The following is a 19662-nucleotide window of genomic DNA, read 5'->3' on the forward strand; positions in this document are numbered from 1 at the left end:
AAAATAGAGGAAGATGGGCATGGATGTTAGCTCAGGGCCAGCCTTCCTCAGCAAAAAGAAGAGGATTGGTGGCAGATGTTAGCTCAGGGCTAATCTCCCTCAAAAAAAAAAGAAAAAGAGTGAAGGACTAAAGAGCTCATTGGAAGTTCTGAGTACATGGAGAGCTCTTGCATATTTTGAGTTTACTGTAGGGCCATTTATTTGTTGGGTAATCCCAAATGTCAGTTTCTCTACTTCTGTCTTGGGCAGCACAGACTCTCCCAGAGAAAAGTGTACCAATCTCCTGCCTAGAGAGTAAAGACAGGGCTTCCATGCTTTGGGGACTGAACTGATGAGCACAATAGAGCAGGAGGTGGAGCAGGATGCGTATGTAAACCTCCATTTTTGCATGGTACCAATGTCCTCAACTGTGCCTGCTTTCCCCCAGTTCAGAGACGTTCATTTTTATCCTCCCCAGAGATTCCAATTTCTACTGGAGTCAGGGAGAAACAGTCAGCCAGTACCACGGAGTTAGGAAGAAGGTGGGGAGAGGATTCAGATCTGTGGGTGATTCTGTAATATAATCGGATCTGTTTTCAATTTTCTCCACTGTTGCCATAGAATTCAGCTTTCTCGGTTCTTCTGTTAGTTTGCAATCAGTTTGCTTTCCAGCTTCCCAACGTTTGTTGTTGCTGTTGTCCTCTTCATCTTTGTGCTTTCATGGTTTTTAGAAAATACCACTATTGTAGTTTTAAGGAGGGAACAAAATTAGATTGCTGTGTTCTATCCACCATCTTAACCCAGAATGTCTCTAACGCTTTTTTCATTAGCCATGTGGCCTCCCATAGGCATTCCACCAGAAACACATGTGCAGAGTCGATAGTTTTGTAAGGGCTGGTTCACTAATAGCCAAACTATTTTGGGGACATTTAGGCAGGTCTTATGATTAAGTAGTCAAATGGTTTGACTACTGAATGCTGAAGTCTGTTTCATATGCAAAATTAGATCAATGAAAGGTTTAGGAAATAGATGCAGCAGCTTTCTCTTTCAAAATTGTCCTCCTTGCATTTTCAGAATCACAAGTCAAAAGTGTTGTAGTTTCAAGAATGCACTGAGTACGAGGTGGGGGAAAAAGAAAAGAGAAAAGAGGGGAGAGGAAGAGAGGAAAAGAAGGAGGGAGAAGAACGACATTGAACCTGTAGATGGTGTAGGGGAAAGCCTTTCCCTCTACCCTTCTAGGTTCCATAGCTGGGTCTATGAAATGAACTACCAACAGGCAGCTTAACAGGAGAAAAGGCATACCGATTTATTCATTTTTACTATTACATGCACCAGGACATCACAGGAAATAAAGAGTGAGATTTGAGAGCTTATATACGGTCTCCTACTAACAGGGGAAAGGGAGGGAGGATTGGGCCTCTTAGAGGAGAGTAAATGATTTTTAGGGAAGATGAACAGACCATTAGAAGAATAGATGGGAAATATGATAGTCTGTAACAAAGTTTGTCTGGATGTGGTACTGACTTCTGTCTCCACTCCTGCGATAGTCAATCTTCTCGGGTTGATGAAACTAGGCGGAGGGGATCTATGACGATGGAGTTCTTTTTGGAAGCTCTGTCTTTAGGCAGATAAGGCAAGTTCAAAGAAAGCCTTTTCCTGCATTTGCTGTTTTTCGAGTACCTTCAGCGCAAAATAACACTTATGCCACAGGCATATATTAGGGTGGCATATTCTGCCACCCTCCAAGGGCAAGCTGGCCTGTCCGCAGGCTCCTCACGCTATCTTGGCAGGCTCATCCATTCCAAGGTCTGGTCCCTAGTTTGGAAACTAAAATGGTAAATATATCCAAAGGTGATGGAACCACAAACTCAAGAGGTTCATTTTTCTATTCTTTCATTAAAGAGTTAGTGTTCTCATATGTCAATCTTGGTGCTGTGTGCTGAGGATACAAAGGTGAAAAAGCAGACATGATCCTAGCCCTTATGATGCACATGATCTATATGCAGAGATTTCTGCTTTTATATTTCTTACTTTACAGTGATAAATATTGCTATTAACAAGCATGCCAGATGTGAATCTGAAAGCACATCATCTGGTTCTCCATCAAGTCAAACAGGTATTGAATCTCTCCCCTGCATGCTTTCCAGATTTAATGAGAATTTCTTGTTCTTCAGCTTCCCTTTTATAGATGCCCTACAGATCAGCTCAAGAAGTTAAAAACATTCCTTCTGTAGAGAGAGTGAAATACTATTCATCAGATCTCTGCTTTCTAGTTACAATGACATTCCAATCATGCCTTTCTGAGATTACCTAGTGCTGATCTTGATAGGAGTTGGGGTATTCCCAATCTCTTTTTTTTTTTTCAGTATTTAAGACATGCAAACATATGTAAAGAATAGCTCAGCCGGCACAGGAATACCCACTATTTATCTACAGAGATAAATGATTGCCTATGCATTTAAAGCCCTGGTTTCTGTGCCTCCCCACCTTTAACTCTGGAACAGAGAATTCCCTACCTTGAAGTTGATGTTCTATCATTCCATCAGATATTTATAGAATTTCACAATATGCAAATGCCTCCTTAAGCAAAATAGGAAATTGTTTTGTGTGGTTTTTACTTCATATGGTGGTGTCATACTATACTCATTCCATTGCAGCTCTTTCTGTCGGATGAACAGTATATACCTAAAGACGAAAATGCAGACATAAGGTAAGCACATCTTCAAATTTACTGTATGTTATCAATATGTCCTTCAATATTGCTTTAGCAATTTGCAATCCCCATCACCCCTCTGTCTCATAGTATATAAGAGTTCCCCGTTTCTTTAAAATATCCCCCAAATATGGTATTGTCCAACATTAAAATTTTTTCTACAATGATGAGTTTAAAATTGAATCTGATTGCTGCTTTGATTTATATCTCCCTGATAATCAATGAGATCTTTTCGTACTTTATTGGCTATTTGTGTTCTCCACTTTTGTGAGTTGCATATCTACAAGAATGTAAGTTCCATGAGCACGAGAAATTTGTATTCCCAGCACCATGAGTAATGCCTAATACATTCTACGTATTCAATATATATTTTGTTGAATATTTGTTAACAAGTATATATAAATTGGCTGAATATTGTAGAAGAAGAAAAAGTTTTCCTTGAACCGTCTAGGGTCCCTGGCTGGATCTGACAGTTAAACTGACAAAAATAGATTAAAAGGAGAAAAACACACAAGCTTATTTAGTGTAAGTTTTATGTGACACAGGAGCCTTCATAAGAAAATGAAGACGCAAAGAAACAGTTAGACCTGAGTATTTTGTGATAGGTTTGAGTGAAGAGTGGATAGTCGAGGAGAAATACGATAGGTAAGGAGTACAAGGTAATTGCAGTAAACTGGGGGACGCTGAGCAAGGCCTGTTTTTCAGGATTCTTCTTGGCATCCCTTTGTCTTTAGAGATAAAGATGCTCATTTCCTCCTGTATAGGGAGGGTCCCTCCCACATGAGGGTTTTATGACCTCTTTCAGGGGAGAAGGGCAAGGGAGGGAGGAGGCCAGGGTGACATTCCTGATTCTGCTGCTTCCTCAAACTCCTCCACCTTAAAATATTCAATATGCCAAGTTACCATATTTTGGAGTAGTGTGTCCTGAACTCCAATTTCTTTTTTTTTTTTTTCCCTTTTTCTCCCCAAAGCCTCCCAGTACATAGCTGTATATTTTAGTTGCTGGTCCTTCTAGTTGTGGCATGTGGGATGCTGCCTCAGCATGGCCTGATGAGCGGCGCCATGTCCACACCCAGGATCTGAACTGGTGAAACCCTGGGCCGCTGCAGTGGAGTGTGCGAACCTAACCACTCAGGCATGGGACCGGCTCCATGAACTCTACCAATTTCAGTGTCAGTTTTTAGCTTATGCTCATTTTAAAAACCTGTCTTTTTCTTAAGAATTTGCTAGATTTTTTAATATGTTTTGAACACTAATCTTTTATGGGTATGTCTAGCAAATATCTTCTCTCAATTTATGGCTTATCCTTTCCTTTCTTTTTTTTTTTTTTTTTTTCATTTTGGTGAGGGAGATTGACCCTGAGCTAATGTCCGCACCCATGATCTGAACCAGCAAAAACCTGCACGTGAACTTAACCACTCAGCCACGGGGCTGGCCCCTAATGGGAATATTTTAAATTCATGATTGAAAAATTTTACTGACGATAGAAGTATTTAGGCTTTTTATTTCTTCTTAAGTTTGGGTAAGTTATATTTTTCCCCCAAATTTGAACTTTTGGTTGAAATTTTAAAGTTATTTGTATAATTACTATTTAAGCATTGTTTAAATGTTTGCCAAATCTGCTATTACATTCCCCCTTTTTCTGATCCTAATATTAATTATGTGTGACTTTCCTATTTTCTTATTTCATTCTACCAGAGATTTGTCTATTTTCTTCATCTTTTCAAATAACCAGCTTTTGGCTCTGGAGATGCTTTTTATTTTGTCTTTGCTTTCTAGTTTGTTATTTTTTGCTCTTATTTACTTTTTCTACTTTTGTTCATTTATTCAGTTCTTTTTTTAACTCCTTAAGCCGATTAATTTCTAGCCTTCCTTATTTCCTAATATAAACATTTAGAACTAAGAAATTTTGTCCACATGCTGTTTTAGATGCATTCCAGAAGTTCTGATATTTGGTATTTTCACAATCGCTCAGTTTAAGATTTCTTCATTTCTATCATGATTTCTGCTTGGTCCCATGGGTTACTAAATGGTGCATTTTTAAGTTACCAAATAAAATTTAAGTTATCTTTTTATTAACTTTTAATTTACTTGCATTACAGTCAGAGATTGTGGCCAGCAGAGCTTTCTGAGTACTAGGCATTTTTACCCTCTTTTCTTTCTCTGGCCCCTTTTCCTTGAACTAAACCTGTCCTTCTTAACTCTCTCTTCCTCTGGGAGGAGAGGAGTCTGCAGGAGATTCTTATCTTCCTCTAACACCTGGTCACTAGCCCAACTGACAGGCGACATTTGCCTGAATCCTAGAGTGAGTGGAGTATAGGCTCAAATTGCAACTCACGCCGCATATGTGATTTTTAGCGCACTATGCAGTGCATTGCTTGTAATAGTAGTAGATAGCATTTATGGAAGGCTGATCATGTGTTAGGCATAGTTCTAAGAAAGTTACATGCATTATCTTATTTAATTATCTCAATAATACTATTATTAACTCTCATTTTGCTAACAAGGAAATTGAGGCACCAAAAAATGACATAACTTTCCTGAAGTTACACGGCTTAAAATGGGAGCCCCTAGAGAAGAATCTGTGTTTGTCAGAGCCCAGAGACTATGCTATGTGAGCACTCAGAGGAGGTTTGTTGAACAAAGAATTCCCCCTTTTGGTAATTCATGGCCAAAATGAAGTTTATTGCCACTGAGCCATGCATTCACATAACACTCTTTATTATCACTTTACATAAATCCTTCAACACTTGTTGAAGATGCTCAGAAATTTGCAATTATCTTCCTTTTGGACTATTTCAACTCATCTATGAAGCAACAATGTGAAGAATTATATGATAGCTGCTACCTGTCTTTTAACATCAGTGTTTTGGTGTTACATGTTTTTCTGACAAACCAATAGACACCCTCAAACCACATCCTTCTTCTTAATGTTCCCTGTAAATGCTGTTAAAGCTCAAGAAACTGAATTCTCTAAATTGCTTAAGATAATTTGTAATCTCCACCAAAAGCTACTTTTTGTTGTTTCTTCTTGTCATAAATTTTTCCTTTTATTCACAGTAGATGTAATTTTCCACAATTACCTACACATATATTTAAACATTTTTTACTGCATATATATGTTCATGAGTATAAGAAGAAAAAAACCTGAATACATATTACACAGTACATTTTATTCCTCATTTTTCAAAGTTTGTGAGGATTTTCTTTTTTGGTGTCTCCTTCTTGAATTTAATGACAGTAAGGAATATTTGAAATTATCTTTTGATCTTAATTATCTACTATTTCTACCATAAAAATGAAAGAAAAACTTATAATATAACGTAACAATATGCATGTTAAAATAATAAGGTTAATAATATTAATCATCTCCTTTTTTTATTGTGGCAAAATATACATAACATAAAATTTACTGTTTTAACTATTTTTTGAGTATAAAATTCAGTGTCACAAAGTATACTCACAATGTTGCACAACCAGCGTCACTGTCCCTTTCCAGAACTTTTTCAGCATTTCAAATTGAAACTCTTTATCCATTAAACAAGGGCTCCCTATTGCCCTCTCCTCCAGCACCTGGTAATCTCTATTCTACCTTCTGTCTCTATGAACTTGCCTGTTCTGGGTACCTCATGTAAGTGGAATCAGACAGTATCCATCCTTCTGTGTCTGGCTTATTTCACTTAGCACAATGTTTTCAGGTTCATCCATGTTGTAGCATGGATCAGAATTTCATTCCTTTTTAAGGCCAAATAAGATTTCATTGGATATATACCACCTTTTCTGTATCTATTCATCTATTGATAGGTATGTGTGTTGTTTTCACCTTTTGGCCAATGTCGATGATGCTTCTATGAACACTGGTGTATAAATACCTGTTTGAGTCCCTGCTTTCAATTCTCTTGAGTGTATACCCAGGAGCGGAAGTGCCGGATCGTGTGGTAATTTTGTTTAGCTTTCTGAGGAACCTCTCCACTGTTCCCTCAGCACTGCATCACTTTACATTCCCACCAGCAATGCGCAGGGTCCCAGTTTCTCCCCAACCTTGTAAACGCTGGTTATTTTCTGTTTTCTTTCCTATGGTAAAAGCTATCCTAGTGGATGTGAAGTGATAGTTCACTGTGGTTTAATTGTCTACATTCAAACTCTCATTTGAGAGGCAAGGGAATTGAAATTAAGAGAGATAAATAGACTTACTCAAATACCTATTGTTAGTAAGAAGTGAAGGAGAAACTAGAGTCTGAGGTCTCCTAACTTGAACCAGGGCTTTTTCTTCTCCACAATCTTGCCTTATTGTTTCATTCTGATATTTCCTATCTACGTGGCTCTTTACGTATTTTGTCTGACTTACATTTAGAAAATGAAATCAGGTAGTGTCCCTGTGGTACTAGGTTTAACTACACGAAATTGTTGTTTTTGTAGGCCAACAAATCAAGAACCAGGAATTTTGTATGGTTCAACTTAGTATTGAAATATGCTCCTTTTATCAAGGATGTATTGGGGGGGAAAAGCAAAATTTCAGAAGAGATCTACAAATATACTGAAAGAAAAGTTGTTTGGTAGACTGTGGAGGGTGAAGGAACAGAAGACTTCCTGGATGTGCAGACTAGTTTATAGTTTCCTTTAAATTTGGATTGCATTATAACACTACCATGTATATTTTAAAATATATTCAATGTATTTCCTTCTTATTTTAAAGACCTCTAAATTTGATTGTATCCTAAGACATATTACTGTCTTTCTTGTTGAATTTTAAAGACTTTTTAACTTAAGCCTACCTCATTTTCATAGTTTCAGAATCAACCAATTTTTATTCATGTTTAAAATGATATACGGGAAAGAAAGGATTATTGCGCGGTCAATCTGCCATTAACTCTCTTGTGTTACTGGGAAACACTTCTGGGAAAGAAAGAATGGAGGTACTCTGGTCCAATTTTCTTGTGACCGTTCTAATAAATAGAACTCCTGACAAAGGAGCTAATGGCACTTGCTAGCTGAAGAATCCTCACCTATGGAATGCTTTTAGCAGAATGTATCTGGTGGTTTAGGGTTGCTTATGCTAACCAAACCTGGAATCTATGAATTGATAGGGAAAGGCTTCCTGGAAAATGTCATGTAAGCTGTACAACTATCTGAGTATAAATGGATGTTCCACGACTAAAATGGCTCTTTTTCATGTGACCTGCACATCTTGCTTAGAAACCTGACATGTGAATCTTGACCAGAGCTGTGTTGATGGTCCTAAATCTCTCCCTGCTTCACCTGTGCCTCATGATTACTTGAACCTTGAAATTATAGTAAAGCTTGATACTAGGTAAGTGTCTGTTTGGTGAGTTTGATTTGACAATCTAATTCTTTGTGTTATCCCGTTACGTGAATTTTGGATGTCACCCAAAGTTTCCTCATTCACAGCCACATCATATGTAAGATATATCCAACTTAATACATATAATGGTCCTTCACTCTTTTTAACAGCTGCATTGTATTCCATTGTGTGTAGGTATCATAATTTACTTACCCATTCTCCTATTGAAGACTATTTAGACTGTTTCCATTCTTTTTGCTATAACAAATAATGCTGCAATAAAGATCCTTATTAACAGATCAGCTAGCACAATTGGGAGCACATCTTTAGGGTAAATTCTGAGAAGTGGAATTTCTGGGGCAAAGAATATGTGCATTTTCAATTTTAGGAGCTATTGCCAATTTTTTTTTTTAAGATTTTATTTTTCCTTTTTCTCCCAAAGCCCCCTGGTACATAGTTGTGTATTTTTAGTTGTGAGTTCTTCTAGTTGTGGCATGTGGGATGCTGCTTCAGCATGGCTTGATGAACGGTGCCATGTCCCCGCCCAGGATTCGAACCAGCGAAACCCTGGGCCGCCTAAGCAGAGGGCGCGAACTTAACCACTCGGCCACAGGGCCGGCTCCTATTGCTAATTTTTTCCCTATAGAAGTTATAAACGTATATTCCCATCACCTATGTGGGAAGGTGCCTGTTTCTCTATACACTCACATCACATTTTTCAAACCAACAGGTGAAAATTTTTATATCATTTTAAGTTTGATTTGCTTTTCTCTTATGGGTACAGTTAAGCACCAAATCAATACATCTTTTTAAACATCTAATATTTCATTTAGGTGTGGGACCTGGATTGGTAGTTTGGCCATAGGTTGAAACACAAAGTGAAGCTGCATTAAAGATGTCCTTCTTCATAGATGTTTTATGCCTGAAATTCTTCCCCAAAACCCCAGTTTCAGTTGAAGCATTAATCTCCTGTTAAAATAAGCTCCCTGTAGAGAAATGATAATTATCAGCCTTTAGGTCTTAGTGTGAAAGAAGACTCAGAGGGTGGAGTTAGATGGGAGGGAAGAGGACTGCTCATGGCAGATAAGGCATTGGGAAAGAAACCTACTCATTATAAACGCTTTCAACCAACGGGCAGTAGGAAGGATGTAGGGAATAATGACAGGTAGTTTTACAAATGATAGAAAATCATTTCATACTGGTGAAGAAGAAAGTGGCATGCCCAGTTTTTTAAAGAGACAGTGGAATGATTGAAATATTTAAATACAGGATGACTTTTGAACAGTTAGTAGAGTTGACTATAGAAAGTGGTGCTGAAAACAGGGAAGCCAAATTAGATATTTTATAGGGAGATATACAGAACCTAGACTAAGGATTATGCACATGAAGAGAAAACAGTTTTTTATCTAGAAGGAGATAATCAACACTAGCATCATCACCATAATGTTCACACAATTCTTTCACCATTTCAACATGCTGGCAATGTTCTCTGTTCTCTGTCAAGTTCCTTCTAAAACAACAGGGTAATTGAGGAGCAAAAAGGCACTATTCATAATGGTGTGGGCAGGGTGAAGAGAAACCAAGAAAGGATGGAGAAACTTCTCAGGGCTAGCAAGAGCCTGGAGATGTCACCACCCTTGGGCCTGAAAGGTCAAGGAGAGGGAGTAGTTACTAGAACTCAGAGAGAATAAGCAGCTCGAGCTGGAAGAGAGGCTGCCTTACAGGAGCCATGGCCTTCAGAAAGGGAGGCAGCAACCAGAAGGGAGGGAGCCAGAGGAAACACTTCACATTTACTCTCTTCATGCTTTCTAATCTCATCACTGCCCCCCATTGGCCGAATCCAATTGGAAACTATGATAGGCAGAATATTGACACTCTAGCTTGTCCATGTTCTAGTCCCTGGAACCTGTGAAGATGTTACTTTACATAGCAAGGGACTTTGCAGGTATGACGAGGAGTCTTGAGATGGGGAATACCAGGGTGGGCCCAATGTAATCTTTAAAGTTCTTACAAGTGAACCAACACCTTGATTTTAGCCCAGTGAAACTCATTTCAGACTTCGGAACTTCAGGACTATAAGATAACAATTTTTTGTTGTTTTAAGCCACTAAACTTTTCGTAGTTTGTTATGGCAGCAATATAAAACTAATACACAAACTAAGGGCAAGGAAGCCTGTTGGTGTAGTCCGTAATGATCAAATCTCATGGACACGGAATAGGGTGGAAAAGGACAGGGAGCTGACCCATGGGGCAAAGAGAAACTACACAGCACATTCTATCCTTTTTACTCCTTACCATACGTTCTGTCCTTGGATAAAATGAGAAATTTGTTTCTCAACACCAGAGACATACACAGTCCCATCAACCACCATTTCATCGTGGGATGATGTCAATTCAGTCACACTCCCAAACTGAAACAAAAAACATGAGCCATTCCCAGAGCTTTTTGTATAAACTGTCCGGAGAAAACAAAGAAGGGAGGGAAATCATTAACATAAAACATATTTACTAATTTCTCCAGTGCCTATTTAGTTACAAAGCTAAGTTGATAATCCTATCTTCTTTCTTCTACTACCTGTTCCATAATCCCTTTGCCTCTGCCAGCACCTCGTTTTAGACTAAGTCCTTTACCTGGTGGAGTGACCCAACCTTTAGTGGTTCTATCTTTATCAAGTTGACACATTTCCTATTGACCATTATTATTGGGCATGGCAGTACTGAAAGGCATCCCTGAGTCTCCTGGGTTCTAGACATAGTCTTCCTTGCTTCCACTTCTGATTTTCCCCTAGTAATCAGAATCAATCGATCTGGCCAGTAGAGTGAGCAACTTCTCTACCTGGTGGTTCAGTGGCATGAGGAACTCAAGGTGGTCAGGGGGAAGTCTCAGCTTCCAGTTTGCCAGAACCTTGACTCTGTTCCCTGGGAGACACTTTCATCTCCTGGGTGCTAGGACATCCAAATCCACTGAGCCCAAGAATTTCAGGTAGGAAGCAAAAACTTCTTCACTGGGTCCTTAGGTGCAATAGTGAGAGGGTCACTCCACTTTAACCCTTTCGCTCCCAGATTTACTCATCGTAGTTGTAGAATAGATGGACTTGAATTACCATAAATAGTTGGATTGTCAAAACAGACTCGCATGAATCACAGATCTTATCAACACCAAACTTTACCAATGATTCAATTGATAGGTGCAGGATATAGACACAAATATAACATTTGTTTCTAGAGGAGCTAAATCTGTCAGACACATATTCCTAATTTTCCCTTTCTCTCACACTGAGATGCATTTTGGTTTTGGAGTAACAGCTGAGCACCTAACAGTGTGTTCTCAGAGAAAGCCATTTGGTAGATAGAAAGGTCTGCATGACTGAATCTCATTACCCAACCAGTCATGTCCACCAACACATCAATTCCGGATTTACTTACAGTAAGACATCTAGACAGACAAGGTATATTCTGCTAGAAAGCCATTTTTAGATAGTGAATTCCCTCTATATTTTCACTTGATAATGATATTAGCATGGTTACAAGGCAAGATGGTTAACGTCCCTGGTAGGGAGGAAATGCATCACAGGTCTGCTGTTAACTCTTCCCTTCACAGAAACATTTACTAGTTACTGGTTTAAGGTATGTACTCATAGGATGGTGTCTCAACCTCACAGGGTGTCCTCTCCCAGCAAGCACCTTCTGGATGATGGGACATATATTCAGACGGATGAATATTATGGATATGAGCACACTGTCACAAATCTTTTGCTGTAAAGTGAATCCTCTAGTTGAAGTCTGTGTGTGGATACCATACATACAAACGGGCAGAAGTAGTTTTGGCAGGGCAGGTAAAACTATACCAGAAATATATGTCTGTCCCTAAGAGAACTAGTCATTCCATCTCTGTGATGGAAGAGATTCGATGTAATCAATTTGCCACAGGGTTGGCTGATTTCCCAGGGAATGGTGCCATATTCGGGCTCATCACTGGCTTCTACGGTTGTCTGTGGTAGTAGCCACAGCTTCAACCTGGTGAGAGGAAGATGATGTTGTTGAACCCATGTGTATTAGTTTGCTAGAACTGCCATAACAAAATATCATGACTGGGTGACTTAAACAACAGAAATTTACTTTCTCACAGTTCTGGAGTTTAGAAGTCCAAGATCAAAGTGTGGGCAAGTTTGGTTTCTCCTGAAGTCCCTCTCCTTGGCTTGCGTATGGCTGCACTCTCACTGTATCCTCACAAGGCCTTTTCTCTGTGTGCACTCATCCCTAGTGTCTCTTTGTATGTCCTAATCTCTTCTTATAAGGACACCAGTCAGGTTGGATTAGGGCCCACCCAAATGGCTTCATTTTAACTTAATTACCTCTTTAAAGGCCCTTTCTCCAAATACAGTCACATTCTGAGGTTATGGGGGTTAGGACGTGAACACATCAATTTTAGTGGAACATAATTCAGTCCATAACACTGTGCCCTCTGGACCTCCAAGATTCATGTGTTCCTCATATGCAAAATACCCTCACCATTATCCCAACAACTCGAAAGTCTTAACCCATTCTAGCATCACCCATATGTCCCAGATTTCATCTAAAGTACGGGTGACATTCAAGGTATGAGTCATCTTGAGGCAAAAATTCCTCTCCAGCTGTGAACCTAGGAAATCACGTAAGTTATCTACTCACTAAATACTATGTTGGGACAGACAAAGGATAGACATTCCTGCTCTAAAAGGGAAAAATCTGAAAGAAGAAAGGGGTCACAGGTCCCAAGCAAGTTCTCAACCTACCAGGGCAAATTCAATTTGATTTTAAGGTTCAAGAATAATCCTCCTTGCCCTGTCCTCTGGTCCTGCCAGGGTGGTGGCCCTGCCTTCTGGGTCCACTGGGGCAGCTGCATCACCTTGGAGCCCTGGAAGGTAGCATTGCTCTTGTAGCCTGGGCACTAGCCTTGCCCCCAAGGCTCTATCTCTAAGTACAGCCACACTCTGAGGTATGAGGCTTAGGGCTTCACCATTTGAGTTTGTGGGGGAGGGGCACAATTCAATCCATAACACCATGCATACCTGCCACCATGGACACTTGTACATGGGACCATTAAGCAAACAGTGGTATGACTGGGGAAAGAAGCTTACCCATAACCAGAGATTGGGCCATCTTGTCTACCTGATTACTGAGCTCTTCCTCTGGAGTGGGTGCACTTACATGGGACAATAATATCATCACACTCTGTACCCATTCTGAGAAGTCCACCCCTACACCTCTACTCCTTGTCCTCTTGTTATCAATCTTCTGATCTTCCTCTTATCAAGTCTCTGCATAATTACTGAACCATTAGCCACTATCCATCAATCAGTTTAGGTACATATCTCAGGGTACCTTTCTTTCCACATGAAGTGTACAACCAAATATATCTTCCAGATTTCTGCCCCTGGGAGGTTTCCCTCAACCACTCTCAGAATTACTCCCAAGTGGGGCTATAGTACGGTAGCCTTCCATTTCTGGCTAGTGTCAGGCCAGCATTTTTTTCTACTCTGCTTTCTGGGCATAAAAACTCCATGTAAAACCTTGAATGTTGAGATGAAGAGAAGGTAGCAAAACACGCAGTTACCAAGAAGCTGGAACTCACTCACTTGGGCGGTTTAGTTGTGCCTCTTGAATAGACTTGGGCCCAGTCTTATATATAATACTGCCATTCAGTAATAAAATGCTGTTGTACTCATGTAATGTTCTAATTTGATCATCATGTGGCACTTAGTTCATGATTGGTTTGGGTGAACTAAATAATTGCATGTTCTGCAGTCAAGGGCTCAGTCTCTACCAGATCCCAGTAGCGAGTGAGGAGCTACTTTTCAAATGGAGCATAGTTGTCAGAAGAAGAGGATATGGCCTTCTTCCAAAACTCTGAGTCACTGATATGACTCTTCTACTGAGGTTTCCTAGAGGCTGAATTCAGCATCTCTGTCTCCCACAGACATTTCCAATACCATTGGGATTGCTATCACCTGCACCAGCGACAGGGTAGATTGCACTATACCTTAGACTTGCTACAGAAACTTCTAACTCTGGGCTTTACTCAAAACTAGAAGCTTTATGGGTTACCTGATAAGTGAGAAGGAGCAACACATCAGACAGTGTAGGTTGTCAATTCAAAGAGGTCCTCCAAGCATGATGCCTCTTTCTTCCTGGGGGGCGTTGCAACATGAAGCAACCTCTCTCATTTTAGAGGGGTTATCCCCCTCTAAAATGTCCTCATGACCACTGGACGCACATGTCCTCAGACCACTGGATCCCTAGAATTCCACCAAAGAGGCAGGTCTTGAATTGCATGGGGTTTATCTACCATTCTCTAGCAAGATTGTGTTCATAAAGGTCAACCATCCAGGGACAGAGCAAGATGGAGAAGAATAAAGAATGCATACGGAGGGGAAAAAAGAGAGACAGATAGCCCAGAAGTAAGATGTTGATGGTTTATTTTTATTACTAACACATGAAGGCAAACTGCTTTTTATTATCTTTGCTAAAAGGAATTGGAGAGAGAGGGGGGCATTATTTTCTAGGTCATCAGTTCATACCAAGTGCCAGAGGCTATACTGACCTGTTGCATAAATATACCACATCCAGAATCACAGCTGTGATTGGCATCTCTAAGTTTTTGGTAATCTAGAGCCATTCTCTGAAACACATGTGGCTTTTGCACCAGGCAGAGAATTAAGCAGGTTCGTGGTAGGAATCACCTCTCTGCATCTTTCATGTCTATTATGGTAGCACAAACCTTTTGAATTTGATTGGGATGCAGAATTACTTTTGGAACACTATGTTGGTGGACTGGAGAAAGAGGTCCAGTAGCTTCCACTTGAGACTTCTTACTATAATAAGGCTCACTCCATCAATCAAAGGACAGTTACTAAATATTCCTTTTCCTGCCATACCTTCTGAGATGAGGAGAGTAATCAAAGAATGGCTCCATCATGCCATTGGACCCACGGTGGAGCTGACTCTGGACAAGATTCTGTGTATCGCATGACCTCTGTCGGTTTAACTCTGACTGGTGGACTATGGTGGATTTTTTCTTTGTTTGTTGCTTTTGTTTGTTTTGCTTTATCTTATTTTATTTCATGTCTCTGAGTTTAGCTTCAGTGCAAAGCCAATATCAAATAAGCCCAAAAGATATTTACCTCTTTCTAGTTTACAGTCACTCTGGTAAGTGGACTCACTTGTCTCTAGGAAAAGTTGTATTGAAGATACACAAAACCCACCTGTGGTCACATTGCAGGGTCCTTTGGGGCTACACGTATGTGATCTAGTTTAGTTCTAGAAACTAGATAAGAGGCTGTGAATCTCCACTACACTGACTTATGTTAGGTTTCTGCCCACTAGACCCAAAATCATTGTCTGAATATGTCAAGAAGCACCTTGGTAGGGTGCCCTGGTATTTAATTCCTAAGTCTTGTGACCAATTGTACATTATCACATATTTTATAGGTCACACATTCTGATTACTACTTCAACCCTGTGGGTTATGCCGGTAATTTGTCCTCATCTTGTCACTGAGGCCTAAGCATTGCCTTGCCTCTTCTGCTCCTAAATCTCAGTATCCCATTTGAGATGAGGGGATTCAATTCTTGGCAACATCCTTCACTGTCATCTCCAACTGACAAACAACAGCCACCCCTAGCTTTATAAGGATGCTGATGTCTGCCTTACTAATGCATTATGTAATGTATTTGTGTAGAGATTGTCCTCCAGGCTCTCCCAGGGAGGTGTGTGGTTTAAAGTGGCGGAGTAAGTTGATCAAAATAGATTTATGCCATCATTCATATTTCGCTGAGTCCTTAGGCTCCTTCCTCTACACTATGCCGGGGAAGTTCAGGCATCTCAAGTTGATGGACGATGAATTGGGCCCAAGATTCACTTAGCCAACTTAGGAGTACATTCATGCTTCTTCTAGGTGCTTGAGTCAACACATTAAATTCTGATTCCCAGGGGAGTGTATCCAACTGGTACTTCAACCTAATCAAATCTTGTATTTATCATCACTGATCTAATGCCTTTGGAATCTATCCCATACAGGTTCCCCCAGATTCCTTCCAATACAAATTGCTGAGACCCTGCAGTTTTTTTCATGTATTGGCTATCTCCAACTGGGCAAGGTCTTGCATTTCCCAGTCTGGGTTATCATTACAGGCTGAACTGTGTCTCTCCCAAATTTCGTATATTGACGTCCTAACCACTGCCTCAGAATGTGACCTAATTTGGAGATAGCGTCTTTATAGAGGTAATCAGGTCAAAATGAGGTCATTAGGGTAGGCTCTAGTCCAATATGACTGGTGTCCTTATAAAAAAGGGACATACAGTAAGAACACCACGTCAACATGAAAGCAGGGATTGGGGCTATATTTCTACAAGATAAGCACGCATCTTAACCGTAATCCTTTCAACTCTGACTTAAATTAGCAATTTTTTGGACTCCTTTTTTTCCTGTGACATTGTGGCCTGAAAAAGCGGTAAAAGTAGCTCTTACGGTATCATTAAGAGAGCAGGGTGGGATGGTATACACTGAAAATGAAGAAATTAATGCTATGAGACCTAACCGTGCCCCATGATACGAACAGAAACACCTTCCCCATCACTCCTCAGGGTCCAGGTGTGTTGGAGAAGCAGGAGACTCTTCTGACTTAAAGAATTTTCAAATAAGCAAATATTTACTGGGGCTCCTTGGCATGGACCATGCTAAGTATGAGGATATACTGGTTAAACACAAAATTCACACAGTTCTTGCTTTTGTGGAGCATATTTTTATGAACTTCATGGGACCAGTTAGAGTCGTGGGATCAGCGTGGGCACCGTCTCTAGCCTTCTGCAGAGAAGAAAACTTTTGCACGTATGGTAGAGCTGACTCTCTACTCCTATTGCAATTCCGTCTGCAACTGCCTTGTAATTCAAGGCTTTCTTCATTACCCCCCACATTCCAGAATCAAGACTTAGACTCAGGAGTAGACAAGGCACATCACAGGCCTCGAGACACAAGGGGAGGCTCGTCAGAGATTCCAAGTTACTCAGATTTTCTATCTCAGATGGGAGGAAAAGGGCTTCTCCATTAATTAAAAAATTCCTTTGGAGATTAGTGAGGAGGGAAGGTAGGATGTACAAGAGGATATTCTCAATTTTAACAGCTCTTAACCTGGAAGAGTAACCTAGAAAAGATGCAGAGTCTTAGTCATCATGATGGTCTCTGGCTAGAGCAGAAAAAAATAGGAGGAAGAAAAATTTTAAATATTCTTCCATCCTAATATTTTGATAATCTTGCAGGAAAAAGCCATTTTATGCAAGAGACAAAATCTCTAATCCAGAGGACATAGAAGAAAAAAAAGATTTATGTTTGACTACATAAAAACTGAAAACAGCACAGTAAAACATGATTAAAATGTTAAAAAGCAAATAGCATACTGGGGAAAAATATTTGCAACACTTACGATTGACCAGTGTATACATATGCACATATATATATATATAAAGAGTTCTTACAAGTAATAAGAGGAAGTCCAACAACTTAATAGAAGAATTGGCAAAGGATGTGAACATACTGTTAACAGAAAAATAAATATTAGTGGCATATAAACAAATGAGAAGATGCTTAACTGCATTTGTAATTAAGGAAATGCAAATAAAACAGCAGAATAGCATTTTAACTCAGATGGACAAACTCATGGCCTGGAGAATTTGTTGGAAAATAGACATACTTGTTGGAACTGTAAATCTTTGTAGCTTCTTCGGTGGGCAATCTGGCAATATATATCAAAATTGAAAACACAATGCCCTTTGCATCAGCCGTTACCTGTTTGCTCTCTGCCTAATTCCCCACCCTTCGACTCTGCTTCGTCTCACCGGGGCTGATCCCTGCAAACTACAGTTCCCAGCCTCCTTTGCCCACTAGCTTTCAGGTAGATTCAGCCAATGGGAAGTACTGGCAGGAGATTGAAAAGTAAAAGAGCAGAATAAGCTGGGATATTTCTTTTCCCTCTTGCTTCCAGGGGCATTCCCAGCAGTGGCTGCATCTGTCTGTTAAATGACCCAGCTCCCACCAGGCAGGACAATCCTTCCCTCTATGGTCCCAGGGACCACAAAGCGTCCCCAGCTACAGCCTCTGGTCACACCATCACTTCTCTGTCCCTCTAGCCGCTAGTGGCTTTATGCTGATGCTGATCTTTGAGTGGCTTATTTTGCCCTTTCAGGCTTTATTCTACTACTTTTGAAACTGGCTCTCCATATTGAATTCCCTCTATTGAAAACAGCCTGGGGTGGAGGCTGCCCAGTGGCTAGTGATTAAGTTCAAAGCTCCACTTTAGGGGCCCAGAGTTCACAGGTTTGGATCCCAGGTGTGGACTTAGAGCTGCTTGTCAAGCCGTGCTATGGCGGCATCCCACACAAAGTAGAGGAAGATTGGCACAGATGTTAGCTCAGTGACAATCTTCCTCAGGCAAACAGAGGAAGATTGGCAACAGATGTTAGCCCAGAGCCAATCTTCCTCACAAAAAAACCCAAAGAAAATAGCCTGGGGTGGGGGTTTTTTGATTGTTGTTCTTTGTTTTTAAACTAGACTCTAACTGATATACTCTTTGACCTTTGCGGGGGATCAAAATTTTCCTCCCCAAAATGTGTCTTTTTGCCTAGATAGAACAAAAGACTCTGAAAGAAACTTTGACCTCCCCGACTACCTGTCTAAAAGAATTTAAGATAAAAGTCCTATCCCTAGGACAGGCCATCACCATAGATAACTCTGGGTATCGGTGGACTGTAAGGGTCCCTGCTAAGCCCACTCTTATCAAAGTTCTACTTACCAAACATTTGCTTTTCCATTTCCCTGTGAATTGCCTTCCTCCTCTATGAAGTCCCAAACCACCCCCCCAACAACCTCCTTTGTCTTTACCTGAAGATGGTATTTAAGCTGGCAGCTCTGCCATTTTGGTGAGTTGCTCAGTTTTCCTGAGCGTCTCCCATGTATACATGTTATAAAGTTTTTAAAAATTTTCTCCTGTTATTCTGTCTCATGTCAATTGAATTCGTAGCCCAGCCAGAAGGACCAGGGCGTAGAGGATGTTCTCCCCCCCAACACGTTGTAGTAGTTTTCTCTACATTCCTAGATACGTGGGCACCCGTGTGCAAATACCTCAGTACAAGAATACTCAGTGAAGCACTGTTTTTAAGGGCAAACGCACAGAAGTAAGCTGGATATTTACTGATGGGTAATTCATACAATGGAATACCGCATGGGTACCTCAAGGTATGAGGTAGATTTGTATAAGTATTGATGGGAAAGATAGCCAAGATATTATTAAGTGATAACAACAGGATGCAGAACAGTATGTATTAATAGTACAAGATAAAGAAAAATACACATATGCATATATACATGCTTCTTAGTATGGTGGCTGAAGGACAGGCTCCAAAGACAGGCTGCCTGGGATTGTATCTCAGTTTCACAACTTGATAACTGCGTGACCCTGGGCAATTTACTTGAGCTTTCTCTTTCCTTACCTATAAAACAGGGATGATAATCCTCATCCGGCTTCTGTGAGTATTAAACGAGTTAACGCTGGAGTTGGAAAACGATAGCCTACGGGCCAAACCTGGCTGTTGCCCGTTTTTATAAATAAGGTTCCATTGGGACACAGTCACACTC

General features: G+C 40.3%; 1 long non-coding RNA gene across 2 annotated transcripts in view; it reads left to right on the forward strand.

Moving 5' to 3' along the window:
- Positions 1–19662, forward strand: part of LOC124251702 (uncharacterized) — a 74966-nt gene that overhangs the window by 14685 nt on the left and 40619 nt on the right. For both annotated transcript variants that reach the window (XR_006891841.1, XR_006891842.1), the window contains exons 2-3: positions 2637–2689; positions 7889–8003. This is a non-coding gene — a long non-coding RNA (uncharacterized LOC124251702). The remainder of the gene's footprint in view (positions 1–2636; positions 2690–7888; positions 8004–19662) is intronic.

The sequence above is a fragment of the Equus quagga genome, chromosome 1, assembly GCF_021613505.1.
Source record: "Equus quagga isolate Etosha38 chromosome 1, UCLA_HA_Equagga_1.0, whole genome shotgun sequence".
In the NCBI taxonomy this organism is placed as follows: Eukaryota; Metazoa; Chordata; class Mammalia; order Perissodactyla; family Equidae; genus Equus; species Equus quagga.